The 6,681-nt window shown below is 38.3% G+C and overlaps 1 pseudogene across 1 annotated transcript; it reads right to left on the bottom strand.

Moving 5' to 3' along the window:
- Positions 1 to 1,561: 1,561 nt before the first annotated feature.
- LOC146991464 (galactosylceramide sulfotransferase-like) lies at positions 1,562 to 3,208 on the bottom strand (annotated as a pseudogene). Its single transcript, XR_015035681.1, has 2 exons — positions 3,079 to 3,208; positions 1,562 to 2,777 (listed from the first exon to the last, which is right to left on the bottom strand). The product of XR_015035681.1 is annotated as a galactosylceramide sulfotransferase-like (transcript).
- Between the last annotated feature and the right edge of the window lie 3,473 nt (positions 3,209 to 6,681).

Here is a 6,681-nt window from a genome sequence, read left to right on the forward strand (position 1 = left end):
CAATGACCATCTCCTTTTCTTGGAGGTGTTCAGAGGGAGGCAGTTCTTGCTGCTCCATTCACTGAAGGCCATTGTCAGATCACTCTACTCCTCTTCCTAATCATCCCTGATATATCACACCTCTGAATATTTCTGGATCTGGCAAGACTCAGAGTTATATTTAAAGTCTGCTGTATACAAAGTAAACAGGAACAGAGCCAGAACAGTCTCCTGTGGAGCCCCAGTGCTGCTAATCACTATCCCTGAGACACGGATACCCAGCCTTATGTGCTGTGGTCGTCTTGTCAAGAAATCCTCAAACCAGGATGTGAAGCAGGGAGCAGTGTGACAGAGATGCCGTAGGAGAAATTGCAACTGAAACACTGAGAGAGAACAGGTGTCACTGTGTCAAATCTGTTGTAAAACAGGTTGAACTCAGTGAACTCACACAAGCCTATTTGTCCAAATTATTATTATCTTTTTTTTAATTATTATTATTTTTTTTATCACTGCTACTCCTTTGAGTTTTACATTGTTCTCTGTCAAATAGCTACTTGGCATTTTTCATCACATTTAATGGTAACACAGGCTTCACATAATATGAATAGCACCAAATAATATGGTATTGTTATTGAGGAGTGTTATTTTTTGTAGCTTGGTGTGAAAAATGTACTTTTTTTGGTGTGGCAGTAAAAATGAACTTGCAGCGCAAATATCAGATGTAAAGGTAAAGAAGACAGAAATGAGCTTTCATTATTATGTTGGTAAACGGCTACATTAATGTCAGATTAGAACTGTGAAAACTTTATTTTGTCCAACTTTTTGTCTGCAGTCCTAATCTAGTGTGAACACATCTAATGGGGAACAGAAGGCCTGTTATATTCTCAGCAGCCATGTTTATGGCCAATGATATTACTGATAATTACTAGCCTAATTAAAGTAGCCATGTCCTCCTGCCACTTGGCATAATTTTGCAGCAATATAAATTCATAGCACTGTGGCAGTTTATGAAAAACATTACCATCCATAATTTTAGGTATTAGATTAGTCATTGAGATTGAATTTGTAAATAAACACCTCAGCTCATGTGGTCTGACCCTGTATTTGTTACAGGCCAAAATCGGCCTCAAAGAAAATCTACTAAAACACTGTTCCTTTATAGATATACACCCAAGTGAAGATTTCTATTCACAGTGACGTCAAACCAACAAATCTGAGAGGGCTGAAGACACAAGAGTAAGATTTTTTTAAGGGCAAGATAGCATGAAAGGAGATTAAGCTTTCCTAACATAGAGGCTGCATTCGCACTGTATAAATACCACTAATTAATTACAGACACAGATGTGGAGAGAATCAGTTTATACATATCCAAATGAATTTTTTTTTTTTAAAGTTTGAGGCATGTATTACATAGTGTAACAATCACAAGATCTACCAAATAAAAACAAAACAAATAGCCTAAACAATAAAACAGTTATACAGTATAAACGTAGTAGCAGGTAATATTTGGTGACTATTGTCACATGAATAAGAGTTGACATGGTAATGTAGCGCAAAAGTATTATCAAAACACTCTTGGAACATGTACTCACATATTACCTTTTCCATCAGTCTCCCAAAGGCTCCTTCAGCTTTTGTCTCACGTTTTTCATCACAAGTTAATGATATTCCTCACACGTGCCCACAGATTAGTGAGCCACAGGTTAGCACCCAAGTCTGTCAGATATTGAATTTCTGGCATCAACATCTTGCGGCACAACTCCTTATGGGCTTCGTCTATGTTTATATTCAGGTTGTATCCCATGATGGACTTTTCTCCGATGGGTTGCCATGGCTGCATGGCCTCATCATGAATGTTACCTGCTGCGACAGCATGACCTCCCTCAATGCAGATCCTTACCATCTCTGCATTCCTCCTCCTGAGCTCTGCTACGTCCCTCGACATACGCTCTCTGCCATAAGCCTCCACTCTCTCCCAGAAGGTCAGGTTAAAATATTTGTAAAGCTTCCAGTCAGCACCGTTCCACTGCAAGGCCTTTGCCCTCATTTCTGGGCTCAGTTTAGGTACGGTGGATTCTTTCCTGGAGTTGAGCTTGAAAAAGAGGATGTCGTCCATGTCCCAGCAGAGGGTGTCCTTGAGCAGGATGAGGGATTCCTCAAAGTGCTCCATTAGCATGACCAATTGAAAACGCTCTGTAATGAGCCTGATGCTCTCCTCTACATGGGGGTCATCTGGATCCAGGGTGTTGTCCTGCCCGAAGTCAAACAAGAGCAGGTTCTTCAGGAAGAAGGAGTTCATTCCATCTGGGCTGAAGTAGAGGCTGGGATCACGCAAGAACTCTGACACCTTGTCTTCACCTGGTATCCCCCAGGTCAGAGGAACAGTACGACCAAAGTAATGGAAGGACGACTCAAAGAGCTCTGCAGGATCTCGCAGGATGGTGATGTAGAGAGTGTCTCTGGGCAGCACTTTGGCCACCTCGGAGGCGTTGAAACGCATGTGGTTACACATGATGTTATAACATGTTCCAGATTTGTAGCCTTGAACATACGTGCGCTGAAAAGGAGAGGGGTAGGAGAAGTCATTACGGCCACTGGGGAAGGCAAATTTGAGTTTGTGCTTCTCTCCAAAGCGTAAGAGGATGTTGATGAAGGTGCTACTTCCAGTTTTATGAGTCTTCATAAACATGATGTCCATTTTAGGAACACAGATATTATTGTCTTGCTGTGAGCCATTTTTGGATGACTGGGTGCTGTGTTGGCCTGGCCTTGGGGCACAGGAGTAAGGTACTGGAAGCCTAAAAAGAAGTTAGCATAATGAGTTTATTTATTCTTACCGACATTTTGAGTTAAAAATCTTGTCAAGTTGCACAGTGTGAAATAAGAGCATAATGTCTGAAAACTGAAAGGTCAGAGGTGTGAATATAATAAAACATTTCAAAGTTATTTTGCATCTCACAGACAGGACAGAACTTAATGGCAAAGCTTCATTTTGCTGGAGCTTTTATAATCCTAATGAGCCAATACTGTATCCAGCATTTTCAGAAGTTGCCATGGTGCTGTTTTACTATTTTAAGCAATGCTGTGACAGATTCTTACTCTGGTGGACTGGAGTTAATCCGTAGTGTAGACAGACAGTACAGCAGAATCATACTGATGAGGAGGCAGGCCACAGTGACACGTTTGACCATGAGCTTCCACACCATTGCTGCTGTTGTTGGATCATGGCAATGAAGAACTGAAAAAGAGGAAATTATGAGCAGAGGAAGAATGACAAAGGGAAGAACAAACACTATCTCCACCACACTATGGCAAATAACACACTCACACACATGATGAATGTATTTAATAATGGAAAGATTTCCAGCCTTAGGTCAATCAAGCCTCATAGCTATATAATAATAATACTAGTAATAATAAATCCACATTTATCCCAATTGTCTCAGTGTAACATACATCAATTAATGACATACAATGGAAAACATATATCCAGGAGGTAATTATTTGTGGACTGGTATAAAAAACAAAACAAAACAATGATATAAGATGATCTTTGAACTTGAGACAAGAGCAATAGTTTCAGTTTTCCACAGCAATACACACCTACCTGTGAATCATTTCTTATCTTTTAGGAAGTCCTACCGTTAGAGAAAAACATATTAGCAGATACCTTTCCTTCATTTGTGTGACTGTTGAAAACAAAAGGAAATGTAAATCCTCCCATGTGACTTAGTTGTAAAATAGTTTCTCAACATTTATCTAAATATCACATATGAGAGCTGGTTCAACTCAGGTTATACGTTATGACTATATCAACTCTGAAAATCCATCTGCAAGATGCCACAATTAGTAATAATTACTGCTATTCACTTTCCCGTATAACAGCATTTTAAAGTACAGGGAAGACATCTGTTGAAGAGCAGAGCATGACCTCTCCCACAGCCTTATTTGCATCTTTCCAGGGAATTGCATTAGCAACACAAATAATCTTGGTTGGTAATTAAAGTTTCAAAAAAGCACGTTGGTGTGTGTTTTGTACCCCCCCAAAATAAAACAGCACAGTCAAATAAAAATCTCTATAATTGTCATGTTAATATTGGACAGTATTATCAAAGTTTTATGGAAAAATTTTGATGAATTGTTCAGTATATTTAGTTCCCTCCCTTTTATGAAATGAAAATACAATGTACGTTGTTGCATTAACTACTTTTCAGCTCATTTGAACTCACAAAAAGCATAAATCCATAGTAAACCTATAGATAAAAGAGTTATGATTGTGATATACAGTATGTCAATCTCTGTCTAATTTGAACTGCTATGGATTTGTTCAAGAACATTAAGTCCAAAACATTGACTCAATGCAAAAATGCAATGCAGAGAAAATTTAAATCACAATAACATAATAACAATAGCGACAGGCTAATCAAATGATGATTAAAAAAAACAACAAGACATTAGATCTGAAAAGGAAAAGAAAAAACGTACCATGTGCGTGGCATGTCAAGTGCTGAGCCGTTAGGTTGACTGCCTCCTGATTCCCCTCGGTGTTCATATCTTATCTTTTTATGACCGCTTTATGGTTTGCCTTATTTTAACCCGGATGATACTTTGAGCCCAAATGTAGTCGTCTCCTCAGTAACCAAATCAGACTCGACATTAAAACCTGCCCATGCAGGCTTGCTAGCTGCTGTGTCTATGGAGTAAATGACCCACAAAATAGAACAAATTAGTACAATTGCTATAACTACTTTTATTCAAGAGCTTTGCTATATGTCCATTGTTGTCATTACTGCAGGGCAAAATGTTTGTTGACAAAATCACACTTAAAGAGTATTATAGCTCTACACATGAGTGGACCTCAAAGATTAGAGTTTAGAATTTGAAATGTTCCACATACTGTGTATCTCTTGCTCATTATGGTGCAGAGGAGAATTATTTTTTAATTTGGGTACAATTGAGCTGGTCATTATGATATACTTTGACTTTGGTTTACTCGAACAAGCAGCTGTCAGAATATGGTCAATTAAATTTGATGATACTGCAGATGCTAAAGTGATTTGTTTTTGTTTTTTTACAATGTACTTGGAATAATGCAACATTTCCAATTTTGTCCTTTGTGAATAAACTATACAGGAATACTTTTTTTCATCTTTTTGTTAACAGCAGAAAGTGTGTTCACTGTTTGACAGGTGGGAAACAGTGACCTCTAATGAAGTAATGGAGTAATAGCATAATATGTCTGAGGAACGAGAGCACAAGAGGATCCTTCTGCAGCAAGAGCAAAATCCTCCCAACTGGTAAAAGTAGCAAGATATTGTCAGAACAATGAGAGCGGTGGAAAAAAAACAGCTTGTTAAAATGATTTCTGCAAGATGCAACAGACTTTTTAACTGTGTCCCTGTTGCTAGGTGTTATAACAGTGAGCATGTTGTCGTATAGCAAAGGCTTCTCTAAATGAAGACAAGAGATGCAGCTTGTTTTTGCTCCAAATTTGGAAAACACAACTGGGAATTCACCAGTCTAAACTCAATCAACAGAGCCCAAATCTGGGCGCTTGGGGAATTTGTTTGAGTGGCACTGTCAGTACTGTTATGGCTTCCTCAAAGTCACACTGTGAAAGCTCCGCTGCTCATTAGTCAGCTGTAAAAGATTGTGGTGTTCCAGGCTTGTGGATGTCAAAAAGACATATTCTTGAAAACAAATATACAACCTTTCTCATCTCTTTAAACACATTTCTGGATAATTAAGAGCTTCAGAAAACTAATCTTCAGCAGACTGGATCTGTTTAAAGCAGCAATTATTCTTTATTTTCAAAAATAACATGATGATTGTGTTTATATGACAGGTCTTTTTGAAAAATAAATTCAGTTTCATTTGATGTAAAACTCTAAAGAGAAGAACATTTCTGACAAACAACATCCATCTGTGGTAATAAGCTACATAGGAATTCTGTAGCTATGGATACCACTGCCACTGCTCACACTGGCAAAGCAAACATTAATTTATTATGTTTTATTGTTATTTCACAACTGACTGCGAACTAATTTCAAGGCTGAAAACAACACGTGTCACTGCTGATGGATGCACGATATTGAAAATACGCACACGCTGTGTTGTCAGTCATCATTAAACTGTATAAACACCACACCACGGTGTGAATGGATATTGTTACACTGTCCAAATGTAGCCTACCTATGATCAATTTTTCACACATCAGAGCAAAACTGCCACTTTTAAACTGTATCAGTTCACAATTCTGTACTGTATATTGTGAGCCTATGAGTTCTGATCGATCAAACACTTTTCCACAAAACCTTTAGATAGTGTCTTTGCTTTATTGCAGTGTCACACTCAACCCAGTTAACTCTATGTGAGAAACAAACACATGCAATTGGAAAGTGAGTTATAAATCAATTACTGTATCTTATAATTGCCAACTCTTGTTGAGATTTGCATTTACGAGGATGAGCTAATGGAAACATTTGCACAGAGAAATATTTGGGTTCTTAAGCTAGTCACAATTTCCACTCCATACTTTTACCTCATTTTATGAAATGGCCACAGATTAATTGCCACACTGTGAACATGGGCCCTTTGTGGCCCCTAAGAGTTTGGGACAGCTGTCAGAGTTCCCCAACTGGTAATACAACCATGAATTAGCAAAAATAGTAGTGGTGATGTTTGACAACAAAAACCCATGTA

This window comes from Trachurus japonicus, chromosome 1, assembly GCF_045865225.1.
Source record: "Trachurus japonicus isolate A0001 chromosome 1, Traja_1.0".
Lineage (NCBI taxonomy): Eukaryota > Metazoa > Chordata > Actinopteri > Carangiformes > Carangidae > Trachurus > Trachurus japonicus.